The following is a 13,960-nucleotide window of genomic DNA, read 5'->3' as shown; positions in this document are numbered from 1 at the left end:
CCTTTTCCTCATCTTTACTATTGTACTTACAGTAAAAATCTATTTTCTTGTCTCTTCCCCTTGGCCCCTACCCCAATTAAACTCTCCTCATTGGAAGGGATTTTTTCTCTTCTTATTTGAATCCACAGTGACTAATCTATTTTTTGTGGCTCAAAAACTGTTTCTAAAAAATGAATGCAAACATTGGGTTAAGTTAGTATAGTCTAAAAAATAGGTAAGTCACTTTTTACCATGTCCATTCAAGTCATGAAATTTCTGACTTTCAATGAAAGAGAAGCTCAAGTATACTTGCAGAGCCTTGGCTGAGAGAGGTAGACATTGGGTCCCAGTCAGCAATCAGCGGGAAATGGGAAAAGATGTCAACAAGGGAGACTAAGTTGGTCCAGAGCTGACTCTTGAAGGGAGAAAGTCAACAGTCCAAATAACAATGGCCACGAGGCTGCGGAGAATGTGGGTGAAATCTGGGCTAGAGTGAGGCCAGCTTGGCTTGAATTCGAACACTACTATTTACTAGCTGGCCTTGGATACAGGCTAAGCCTCACATTCATTCAACACATATGTATGGTGTGTGCCAGGCGTAAGGCATTGTGTGTGCCTGAGATGCCAAGCTGAGTCAAAACAGACCTAGTATTTGTCCTTATGGAGCTTGCAGGCTGTAAGGGAGTTGATCATTAATCAAGTAAGTAAAAAATTAAGACTGTGATAAAGGGCTTCAGAGAAGTACATGGGATTCTTTGAGAATGTGTACTTTGGCTTAACTTGGGGGTCAGGAACAGCTTGCTTGAGAAAGGATGGCAGAACTGAGATCTGCTCAGTGGGCAGATTTTAAATAGGTGAAGGAGGGGCCGCTTTTTAAGCAGAGGGAAGATCAGTTGCATAAGCTCTGGGAGGACTCTGGCAAACTTGAGGAACCCAAGGAAGCCAGTGGCTACTTTGCAGTGCTGTTGTGAGGATCAAATAATGCATGTAAAGTAGGTGCAAATGTTGGCACATTGTAAGCAGTCAACAAATGCTAGTTACTATACACAGGATCAATATAAAGTCCCTTATTGGTGTGGTGTGGTAGCAGGAGTCCCTAGACAGTGGCAATATCCATAGAAAAAAGCAGCTTGGAGATTCCTGGGTGATGGGAGCTGGAGGGGTGTGATCAAGGGAGGGTCTCTGTAATGCATTGTGGGTATAGGGAGTAAGGTTCAGAATGAAAGAAGGGACTGTAAAAATAGTCCCAAACAACCTTCCTTTTCTAGTTCAAGTTAGCACATACAGGCAAAGTTGGAATTATCTTATTTCTTTAACTTTAAAATAAATTAGAAATGTCTTATCAAACTAATAATTTGCAGGAAATTTAAAGGGTAGGGGAACAAGTTAAACTACACCACAAAGATGTAATCAGTAAAATCCAGACTATGGAAAACTTTATAGGGCAAAAACCTAGTTGCTTTAATACAAATTTGAAGGAATGAAAAAAAGAAATACATGGAGAAGAAATCTCCATGTATTTTCCAGAATTATGCAAGACAAGTATTTTATATATTGTGTATATATTCCATATATAATATATATATACATTACATATATTATTCCCAGTATTATACAAGGAAATCTCCATGTATTTCCCAGTATTATACAAGGCGAAACTATAGAAGAAGTCTTATTCCCTACCTTTGAGAATCTCTGATAATAATGCTATTTGCCTGAACTTAGCTAATAAGAGTATCTGCTCCTGTTTAAATTAAATTCAATATTGTAACCAATTTCCTGTATTACAGTTTGAATAAAGAGAAATCACAGACTAGGTAAAATGGTATTGTGATTAAATTCTACTGTGTTTATATTTCCAAAAGCAAGTTTGATTTTCATAAGTCTTGCCTTTTACCCTAGGAATCCATTTCAACCAATAGCTCTGATCAAAGGTTTAAAAGTAAATGAATTCCAATCAATTAAGAACAAAATCTTTTCCAAATTGAGATACACACAGAAGAGCAAATCGTTATATCTGGCTGATCTTTCTGTGTTCATGCCTTCTTTCATTCATTCACCCAGTAAATATTTACTGAGTACACACCATGTGCCAGGTTCTGCTCTAGGCACTGGGGATGCAGCAGTCAACAAAAGAAGTAAAAACCCATGGCCCTCATGGAGCCTACTTCTGATGTGATAAAGAAGAGGAGACACATAATTTTTAAATAAATATTTAAATGAACATATAATATATCAAGTAATGACAGGCACTGTGTGGAAGACTTCAGTAGAGAAAGATGATAGAGAATAAAATGTGGCACATATACACTATGGAATACTATGCAGCTATAAAAAAGAATGAGTTCATGTCCTTTGCAGGAACATGGATGAAGCTGGAAACCATCATTCTCAGCAAACTAACACAGGAACAGGAAACCAAACACCACATGTTCTCACTTATAAGTGGGAGTTGAACAATGAGAACACAGGGAGAGGAACATCACACACTGGGGCTTGTTGTGGGGTGGGGGGCTAGAGGAGGGATAGCATTAGGAGAAACCTAATGTAGATGACGGGTTGATGGGTGCAGCAAACCACCATGGCACGTGTACACCTATGTAACCTGCAAGTTCTGCACATGTATCCCAGAACATATATATATATATATGTTTATATGCATGGTAGGGGATTGCTGTTTCAGAGAGAACAGACTTAGAAGACTGCTGGACTGGGATGTTTTACTAGAGACTGGAATCAAGTGAGAGGGCAAGCTATGCAGATATGTGGGAGAAGAGCAGAGGGAATGCTTAGTGCCAAGTCCTTCAGGTAGCAGCGTACCTGGCACATTCATGAAAATAGCGAAGAGGCCAGTGTGACTGTACCAGAGCAGATGGGTACCATGGTTATGAGCATGCAGCTCAAGAGGAAGCAATGCCTTAACCCACTCAAAGCTGTCTGGAAATCCCAGAGGAGGAACCCGGGAAAGTGCCCATAATAACAAGATCAGTTTTAAACATCCTCTGGGGCCAGAGGAAACTCTGTAGGTGACGTCAACTCCTGTCTGCCTCTTACCTCTGATCTCTCTTGTCCATGACCCCTCTCCTGGAGGAACTAGACCCTACTGAGAAGAGTCTACCATGTTGCAAACAACCAAGCTGCAGCTAAGGGAGAGGAGAATCTTAACTTTAAATAAAGGTCAGAATTTTAACTACCACACAGGAGATTTTAATTACTGGCATGAGAATAATCTTAGCACTAAAGTAATCAGAGGACATTTTATTATCTCAGGCTGACTAGAGAAATCCCAGGATCTGCCTGAGCATCCAGCCAAAGACCCAGAGAGAAAGTAGCCTAGTGGTAGGTTTGCAGGAGCCGCTGTGAGAAAGAGTAAAGATCGCTCTGTCTGATTATACATGATGGCATTTTGCTGCTTTGGTATAACAATTTATGTAAGGATGTTAAGAGCAAAAGAGGGGCAGCAGATTTGCCATTTGTAACGTTAGCCAAACTCAGAGTCTGTTTTTTGTTTGTTTGTTTTTTGCCTGCTTAACACATGCCAGAATATTAGGACACACCTGAACCCTCCTTTATTGCTTTTTACCTATATTAAGTCACACCTTAGCTTTTCAACTTCTAAGAGTTGTTTTCTGCAAATTTTGAGTACTTGCAATTCCTGTTCCTAGACCTATTTAATGGTAATCACTCTCTTCTGAAAGCACAGCATATGACAGTATTTTACAGTCAAAATAAATGATTATATGACAAATAAGAGCAGACACTATAGTTAGTCAAGTTGATTCATTAAAAATATACATACACACACACAGACACATTAAAGTTGAATCAACTGTCATCTTTTAGTGATGACCATTGATCTGATGTGATGAGAGTTCCCGCACGTGGATAGGTGGATTCGGCTCCTGGATGGTCTGGAACATCGTTAACTCATACAGACTGATTCTGGCCCCGGTTCAAACTTCTAAGCCTTTGTTCTTGAGGCTCAGAGGATGGCTTTGAAGTTCAGGATAAAGCTCTTCTAACACACCATTACCAAAGAATAACCTTTTGATTATGATCTCATGAAAGTATAATCAATAACTTACATAAGTTAAAACCATGGCAAACAGTGATGGTTCTGTAATTGGACCTTTATGAATCCCATATGTTACAATCTCTGCATTAGCTAACAGTTCTGCATAATATACATATCTCTTTCCCAAACAGAGTCGCTGAACTTTCTTAAAAGACTATGAAACTTTTCACAGCTACTGTCAGCCTTGAACTCTTCAAACCCCTAAGCGTGGGTGTAGTACCTAAAGGGCAGGATTTTTGGAAAGTCTAAAAGGACAAATATTTCTCCCAGATCCAATAAACAGTCATTTGCGGAAAGCAATTTAATCAAAGACAGTAACTTTTTAACCTAATCGCATGGCCTGTGTGCTTTGAAAAATATATCAGGGGAAAAAAAAGACTTTTCTGACAAATCATTGTTAAAATATAAGTGAAAATATATTCATTTAGCACAGACATGCTCTCGTGTGAAGATCCCAAATGCCTGGGAAGCCATTATGTCATTAACCACATTATCTAGGGTTTATATTTGCTTTCTCTTTCTCATTAAGTGAAATTGCATTATTAGCAAATTAGAAATGTGGGTGTTTAGCATAGCTTGATTGCCTTCACTTTGGGAGGAAGGGCAGTAAGCATGAAAAAACAAAACCAACAGAATTTTCTGATCTATCTAAGGGGGCAACAAAGAAGTCTGAATTGAAGGAGCACTAATGACAGAATAAAAGATATACAAGGAAAGATTAGTCCCATCTTTTTGTACTAAACATGAGATCTTTAAAGAGAGATGAGTATGTAAAGCCAAATGCAATAAATAAAGAGGGCACACATCAAAGGAGTTATTTTTGTGTCTTGGCTTCTTCTTTCCCAGTAACTATTACTAACTTCCCTCCCATTCCCCACTCCATCGTCACCTTAGTCAATTTTGTTACCTGTTATGGATTCTCCTCCTCCTCCTCCTCCTCCTCCTCCTTCTTCTTCTTCTTCTTTTTTTTTTAACAAGGTCTTTCTCTGTCAGCCGGGCTAAAATGCAGTGGTGCAATTTTGACTCACTGCAGCCTCCATCTCCTGGGCTCAAGCCATCCTCCCACCTCAACCTCTGCAGTAGCTGGGACTACAGGTGCATGCCACCACATCAGGCTAATTTTTGTTTTTGTTTTTTTTTTTTTTGGTAGAGGCAGGGTCTTACTATGTTGCCTAGGCTGGTCTTGCACTCCTAGGCTAAAGCAATCCTCCTGCCTCAGGTCTCCCAAACTACTAGGATTACAGATGTGAACCATAGTGCCCAGCTTGAATTTTTCTTTATTTTGGAACATATTTGAAAGTTGCCGAAGCCATGTCTGAGCAAATTTGTAGGTCTCTAGATTCTCTAGTTCAAAATAGCATGTTCAAGCAATCCTTGTGGCTCTACTGCCACTATAGAGAACTTTTCCTCTTGTAAATATGTTAGTAGCTTTCAAATTAGAAATACTGACTCACAATGCATTCATTGTACTCATTTGTATTAAAAACATGATATTTGGCCCCATATCTCCTCTATTTGATTATAATTCCTAGAGGCAGAGATGACAATGATTTGTCAGTCTATTTTCAATAGTCCAGTTTATTTTGTAAAGGTAATTTCAAATGTCTTGCACACAAAAAAAGGATGATCAAAGACCAGTAACAGCAAAGGGGAGAGAGATCAGTTTTTTAATATCTTCAGTATGACTAAAGAAAATATCAGTGAACTTATTAGGGCCCCAGTTGTAATAGAAGGAAATAGGCTACATAAAGAAGAAAAGAAAAGAAACAGATCATGCTCACTTCGGCAACACATATACTAAAATTGAAACGATACACAGAAGGTTAGCATGGCCCCTGCGCAAGGATGACACACAAGTTTGTGAAGCATTCCATATTTTTCAAAACTTAATCCAAGATGGATTAAATACTTAAATGTAAAACCCAAAATCATAAAAACCCTGGAAGAAAACCTAAGCATACCATTCAGGACATAGGCATGGGCAAAGACTTCATGACTAAAACACCAAAAGCTATTTCAACAAAAGCCAAAATTGACAAATGGGATCTAAATAAACTAAAGAGCTTCTGCACAGCAAAAGAATCTATCATCAGAATGAACAAGCAACCTACAGAATGGGAGAAAATGTTTGCAATCTACTCATCTGACAAAGGTCTAATATCCAGAATCTACAAGGAACTTAAACAAATTTACAAGAAACAAACAACCCCATCAAAAAGTGGGCAAAGGATATGAACAGACACTTCTCAAAAGAAGACATAAGTGCAGCCAACAAATACATAAAAATAAGCTGATTATCACTGATCATTAGAGAAATGCAAATCAAAACCACAATGAGATACTATCTCATGCCAGTTAGAATGGTAATCATTACAAAGTCTAGAAACAACAGATGCTGGTGAGGATGTGGAGAAATAGGAATGCTTTTACACTGTTGGTAGGAGTGTAAATTAGTTCAACCATTGTGGAAGACAGTGCGGCAATTTCTCAAGGATCTAGAACCAGAAATACCATTTGACCCAGCAATCCCATTACTGGGTATATATCCAAAGTATAATAAATCATTCTATTATAAAGACACACACACACACGTGTGTTTATTGCAGCACTGTTTACAATAGCAAAGACTTGTAGCCAACTCAAATGCCCATCAATGATAGACTGGATAAAGAAAATGTGGCACGTATACACCATAGAATGCTATGCAGCCGTAAAAAAGAATGAGATCATGTCCTTTGCAGGAACATGGATGAAGCTGGAATCCATCATTCTTAGCAAACTAACACAGGAACAGAAACCCAAACAACGCATGTTCTCATTCATAAATGGCAGTTGAACAATGAGAACACATGGACACAGGGAGGGGAACAACAGACACTGGGGCCTGTCGGGGGTGGACGGCAAGGGGAGGGAGAACATTAGGAGAAACACCTAATGCATGTGGGACTTAAAACCTAGATGACAGGTTGATAGGTGCAGCAAACCACCATGGCACACATATACCTATGTAACAAACCTGCACATTCTGCACATGTATCCCATCACTTTAAAAAAAAAAAAAAAAAGAAAGAAAGAAACAGATCAATAGAAAAAAACTCGAGGTATCCAAATCAGCAAGGCTGATGTAATCTGATTCATGATTTGTGTGGATGTATGGACACTAAGAGCTCTGAAAACTGGGCCTCTTTTATTCACCTTAAAAAAAAAAAAAAAAAAAAGAACAGCTCTGAGAATTATACACCAGTCAGTATCAATATTTGTTTTCATGGCTTTATTAATAGCTAGATGAACAACCCAGATATCAACATAGAGTCACAAGATGCAAGCCGTGCCATATTAAATTGATGTCTTTGCTCAAAAGGGAGGACAGAAAACAACAGAGATATTTACCTCCATTTCAAAATTGATATTGATTCCTTCCTACCTGGCATAGTTACAAAATGGGAAATCTAGCCTCTACCATTCTAGGGGATGGCTAAACCATAGACTTAAGAGCCACACCCAAAGCAAAAACCTATATCAGCCTGATGGACACATTGCGTGGTATTTTATTCAGGTTAGTCTCAGAAACCAATCTATTAGATACTCTTTTTAGTGACTTTGACAAAAGATATGATAGAGACATATCTTTGCCTTTATCAATTCCTGATGTTTTCAAAATGTATAGAAATGTATACAAAATGTATACAAATATGAAGGTGCTCACGTTGCCTACTTCTTTTTCCTACTTTTCCCACTCCCCAGTCTTATCATTTATTCATACTAGTCTATGTTACTTTTCCTGATCCCTCCAAAATCACTTTGTTTCAAAAAATCAAGTCCTTCCTCAACATTTATTTCTAAAGTATCTCCTACCCAGAGAGTAAATCTTCCCACAGAACTCTTTCTGTTGCCATTTTTATAATTACCTTAGCATTATCTTTTATGTATTTCTGTCTTTGGTGTTTTCCCTTAATTTTCTTTGATTGTATCATATCACTTTGTGTGATATGATTAGAGGAAATTAAAATTCAAAATGTTATAGTATCATAGAGGAAAAACATGTTTACTAAATGGAAGAAGTGAGAAAGAGAGGAGTTGTAATTCTAGGATTGGCAGATTCTGGTGAAAAGAACTCATCTCCAAGAATGAGCCAAAGTTATAAAACAAATTAAGAGAAGGACAACAGCACATCAGGGTTAGTACATGTTGTGCTAGCATAATGTCTTTCCTCCTCCATAGGCAGGGGATAAAGTAAGTCAATTTATGGACACAGACTTTTAGAAATAGGTTAACATAGGGTCAGGCCAATTTTTCAAAGTCATGTAAAAATAGTACTATTTTTAAACATATATATTATCTGACTGTTAAACACTTTTCAACTCTGTTTGAAAAATCTGTATCTGTAGTTCCTTTTGATGCTGTAGGAATGTCCATAATAAGGAATCTCAGAGAGCTTTGTAAACAGGCCAGTCTTCACAAAGCCCTTCTAAGGGAAAATAGCAGATCACAAAACTTATACCACTTTAGAGCTGGAAAAATTCTAAGAGATCATATGGGGAAGTGGAGGACCAGGTAGGTTAAGTTACATTTCCAAAGCCCAACCAGTCAGGACTGGCTCAGCATGCTTTCTATGATACCATATGGCCCCCAAACCAACTACTTCCATTTTGCTATTGTTCAGTACCTACCATGTCCTGGGCACTGTGCTGGGCAAAATGGATCATGGCCAGAACTGAGTCACCAAGTAAGCCTGCAACTAGCCCACTCAGCTACTGCCTCAGAATTGAACATTAAAGTCTGTGTGTGTGTGTGTGTGTGTGTGTGTGTGTGTATGTACTGGACAACACAAAAACAGATCAATGGCCTTCCCCATACTCCATTCTAGAGAAAAACTGTAGGCAACTTTTTCTCTCCAAATTTTATGGGAGTGTGATATGGTGATGTTGTATCCTAAAACTGAAGTACAGTGAAAAACTTTGCCCTGGTTGTCAAAAAAACATGTGCCCTTTAGCTAGCTCTGTTGCTAACTCCTTCTGAGAAGTCGGTCATCATTTCTAGTCCTTGATTTCCTCATCTGAAAAATGAGGTGGTTGAACTAATCTTTAGGATTCCCTCCCTTGTAAAAGTTCAGAATTCTAAGGAAGCCCTTAGCAATTTCTTCTAAGCTTATATTAATATAGAGTCCTGAGCATTTGGGAAGAGAATATAGCTCATTCTGCATACATACCTAGGTAGAGAATTGATGAGCTCAAAATAGACTTACGTCTTAAAGTCCCAGCATAATTGTTCTGTGCTCTCAGTGACCTAAGATCTAATAGGCAATCTTCTCAGAAACACATGCAAACCTAGAAATTTGGTGCACACATCTCTTTGGAGACATATCTTTGCCATTATCAGTTCCTGATGTTTTTAAAATGTATAGAAATCTCTGGATAGCCAATTTATGAGATTACTTAGAGTGAGCCAATGGGAATGGTTCAGAATGATTTCCCTCCATCAGATCTGCCCATTTCCCTCCTGTTTGCCGCATGTTCACCGCAGCAGATTTTGCTCAAATAAGCCACGTGATGCTCCTGCCTTTGAAGTGGCTACAGAAGATGCTCTGCAGCAGAGAGGCCAGCAGTCTATAAACAATAATTTGTGTATGCCTACCAGGCTCCGCTTCTCCCCTACCCACCACCTTGAACTGTTTTATTCCATAGAGAGCAAATTTAGCAGAAGTTAACAGACACTTCAAAGCCTGAAACAGAGTATTTACTCAGATATCAAGACTGCTGGTTCAAGTGAAGCCAGCTCTTTGGCTGCCTGGGTACTTTCTCCAAAGACTCTCCTGTATCTACTCTTTCCTCTTCTTCCACTTTGATATACAGCTCTGGGAGCACTGATTAGCAAGTTAATTTGCCTTTTCTTTTACAAGCACCCATAAGAATGTATTTGTTAGCTCAGTTTCCTCATTTTTATACAATGTAGTATACACATTCTTTCTCTTAAAAAGTCCTATTTTCCAGCCAGTAATGACAATAACTCTTTGTTTTGATGTTGATACGCTTGTTAATCCCACTCTATTTTGTCCTTAAGAAAATTGAGGAAATAACACCTCTGAGCATTGGGAGAATAAATTGCTTAATATTAAAACAATTTTAAAGCATTTCTACAAAAATAAATGTTCCAAACTCTGTCATTTAAAAATATTTATGAATAAATGCATGTGCACATGTATATGAAGCATACAAAGAAACTCATAAAAATATTTTACTCCTTCATTTAAAACTAGTAGAAAATATGCTTCCTTATTATGTTCAAAAGGAATTACTTGGTTTATTTTTTAGGAATTACCTACTAGTTTTGTATTTGTAGGCTAGAAGTATAATTTATAATGTAGTATCCATCTGGTGGGTCCCATGTTCACAATTATAGTCATCCCCATGCAAAGCCTCTAAACTTCAGGGATCTTAACAGCCCTGATGAAAAGGGAGGAGGATCACTCACCTACCACTTACTGATCCCCCACTGCCCCCTACAGTATAAAATTCCCACTGAGAAAAACTCATCCTAACTGAACAAAAATGTAGGCACAAATCAACAATTATCAATACTACTTGGAAAGCTTCATTTGGAGGATTTTTAAAAAGCAACAAAAGCATACTGCAAAAGAGATTCTTGAATAATTCTGCTGGAAGTATGGAGTAGTCATTACGAGCCATTCAGCAATAATGTATGTGCCAAGAGCCCGTAGAATAATTGGCAATTTGACTCAGAAATTCCACTTCTGGAACTCAGTCTTATGGCAGACATCCTAAAACAGAAAAAGTTTTATGCATCAAGTTTTTCTTCACAGTGTTACTTGTAATAGTAAAAAAAAATATATATATATGTAAAATTTAAATAGAATGTTTAAATAAACCACAGAATAGGGCCAGGCGTGGTGGCTCACACCTGTAATCTCAGCGCTTTGGGAGGCTGAGGTGGAAGGATCACTTGAGCCCAGGAGTTCAAGACTAGCTTGGGCAACATAGTGAGATCCCATCTCTACAAAAACGAAATAATAAAATACCGCAAAATATTGTGTAGCCACTTAAAAAAACCGTGTATGTAATAACATGGGAAACTACCCTACTGCCCTTAAGCAAAAAACAAACAAAAAGGACACAAATCTTCTTAGGCGAATTAACGATATATGAATGCTCTTTTCCCATTCTTCTTTCTCCTTTTTGGTATTTTCCAAATATTTTAAAGGGTGTGCTAATTTATGATGGAAAAATATAATGAACTTAAATCCTCAGTCAGGATTCATATAAAGAAATGGTTATATCCAGGAAATTAAGTACTACAAACTTTAATGAAGTCCAGTTTATGTTCTTGATGAGTAAAATGTTTTGCAAGTTATAATTACTATGAAGACAACTAGCAATATAAAAACCTCAATTTGTAACAGAGAGACTAAATCTCAGAGTCAATTTCTCAGTTGTTTGTAAAGAGCCAAGCCAGGAATAAATGTCATGAATATCTAGAAAGAAGCTACCATTTGAGGAAGTCTTACAGTATAAGTACTAGTAATACAGTAATAGTAATTAGTAATTAATTCTGTCTACCAGCCTCAGAGTATAACTCCTAAAGTCTGTTTATTAGTCAAATTGAAGACACTGAAATCAAGCTAATAGACAAACCAGACAAAAACTGCCTAAAATGAATTTAAGAAATTTTATTAACATTAATCTGGCAAACAGTATTTTGAAAAGTTAATTCTCTCAAAATTTGCTCTATTTTTGTTGCAAGTAATTGTATTGTCCATGCTATTTATCTTACTGTGATTTAAATTCAAATGCAGAACTAAGAACAATGCAGAAATGATAGTGACCAATCATAAATCACAGACATTTTAGAACTGAAAAAAAAAAAAACCGTATAATTTACCAATGAGGACAAAAGTGAAATACTTGTCTGAGGACTCAGATAGCTGGTGTGGGAGCTGGTCTCCTGAGGTCAGCTCAATGTGACACTCTGAGTCCAGAGAGTGGGACACCATTCACTTATAGGGGCATTTGGGCATCTTGCCAGCGTATCCCCCAGCTTGGGATCAGGCGGACCAGCTTTCTTTGACCGAATGGCTTTCACCTAGCACTAACAGCTCATTAATACAAAGGGAAGAAAAGACCCTACTTTTTCATTGTCTACTATATGTCAAGAATTTTGTACATATTATGCAACTGCATTTTGCTGCCATTGTGAAAAGTAATTAAATTATTTCCTTTAGTACTTGAAGAAACTGAGGCCCTTAAGAGTTTAGTTGATCAAGATTTAACCTGTGCTGCCTTTTGCTTCTCTTTGATAGTAACTTCTCTCACTGGTGGGCAGTTAAGACAGAATACATGGTATACTGGTCAAAGTTCTCCAGAGAAACAGAACCAATAGGAGTTATATACAGAGATTTCTTATAAGGAAATAGGCTCACATAATTATGGAGGCTGACAAGTCTCATGATCTTCATTTGGCAAGCTGGAGTCCCAGGAAAGCCCATGGTGTAGTTCTAGTCTGATGGTCCTTAAAAGCCAGTGTTTCAGCTGGAAGGCAGTTGAGCAGGAGGAGTTCTCTCTCCCCACAGGAGCCGCAGCCTTTTAGCTCTACTCAGGCCTTCAACTGATTGTTGGAGGCCCACCCACATTAGGGAGGGCAATCTACTTTATTCAGTCTACGGATTCAAATGTTAACCTCATCCAGAAACAGAAACTCCCTCAAAGACACACACAGAATACTGTATGTAACCAAATTGTCTGGGCACCCCAAGATCCAGTCAAGTTGACACATAAAATTAACATCACAGGTGATGTTTTGCCAGTATGTTCAGTTCAGGGCCTTGGACTAGGCAGGCAAGGTCCCCAGGGTGTGAATTTATGGAGGCACTCATTCCTAGGCTCATACAAGCACCCTGAGTGCCTTGCTTGCTGTGCCTTAGTCCTGGCCCTCTGTCCTATCCAAAAGGGTAGTTTCAATCACATCTCTTAGCTTGCAGTGTTTTATATTGGGTGGACAACTATCTATAACCAAGTAAATACCATTCTAGAAAAGCCTTGAATATATAGAGTTTCTGAAAGAATGGATAGCAAAAAATATCTAAAATATTGAGTACAAAAATAGATGATGGGTAAGTATGTCTATGCTTACTATATAATGAAATGGAAATCCACTTATATTTTCCACTCAAAATGTTTCCTTATAATTCGAATAGTATTTATTGACTGGGCCCTTATATATTTTTATTGAAAGGCAAAAGCCTTTCTCTAAATCACAAACACACAAATCTTTTAGGCATTATAGAAAAGTGCACAAATATTAAAGCTCAGGTTTCAATTATTTTTGCTTTTGGCTAAAGGCCACTTACTGTAAATTATCAGTTATTCCTCATATTTAGTTATTTAAAGTTTCACTAATGCATGATTTTTCCTCAGTTTTTAGGAGGACTGAATGAACTTAACGAGATAAAATAAATGAAAGCTTTTTTTTTTTGAGATGGAGTCTCGCTCAGTTGCCCAGGCTGGAGTGCAGTGGTGCCATCTCTGCTCACTGCAAGCCCTGCCTCCTGGGTTCACACCATTCTCCTGCCTCGGCCTCCTGAGTAGCTGGGACTACAGGTGCCTGCCATCATGCCTGGCTAATTTTTTGCATTTTTAGTAGAGACAGGGTTTCACCGTGTTAGCCAGGATGGTCTTGATCTCCTGACCTCGTGATCCGCCTGCCTTGGCCTCCCAAAGTGCTGGGATTACAGGCATGAGCCACCGTGTGTGGCCAAAAGCATGTTTTAAATGATTAAGTACATGAAAGGTATCATTACTGTTAGCAGAATAATAGAACAACGTCTTACTTCAATTCAGGAGAGCTGTACCAATTTACACTTCATCTCTCAGTTTATGAGTGAATGCTTCCTCA

General features: G+C 38.1%; 1 protein-coding gene and 1 non-coding gene across 2 annotated transcripts in view; one reads left to right on the top strand and one right to left on the bottom strand.

The window, feature by feature from the left end:
* The window catches only part of WIF1 (WNT inhibitory factor 1), a 72,648-nt gene that overhangs the window by 40,141 nt on the left and 18,547 nt on the right, over positions 1 to 13,960 (bottom strand). The window lies entirely within an intron of this gene.
* LOC117091133 lies at positions 5,828 to 5,934 on the top strand. The gene has a single exon (XR_004440254.1). It is a non-coding gene; the product is annotated as a U6 spliceosomal RNA (small nuclear RNA).

The sequence above is a fragment of the Trachypithecus francoisi genome, unplaced genomic scaffold (assembly GCF_009764315.1).
Source record: "Trachypithecus francoisi isolate TF-2019V2 unplaced genomic scaffold, Tfra_2.0 Lachesis_group11, whole genome shotgun sequence".
NCBI lineage: Eukaryota > Metazoa > Chordata > Mammalia > Primates > Cercopithecidae > Trachypithecus > Trachypithecus francoisi.
This window is presented reverse-complemented; position numbering and strand designations above follow the sequence as displayed.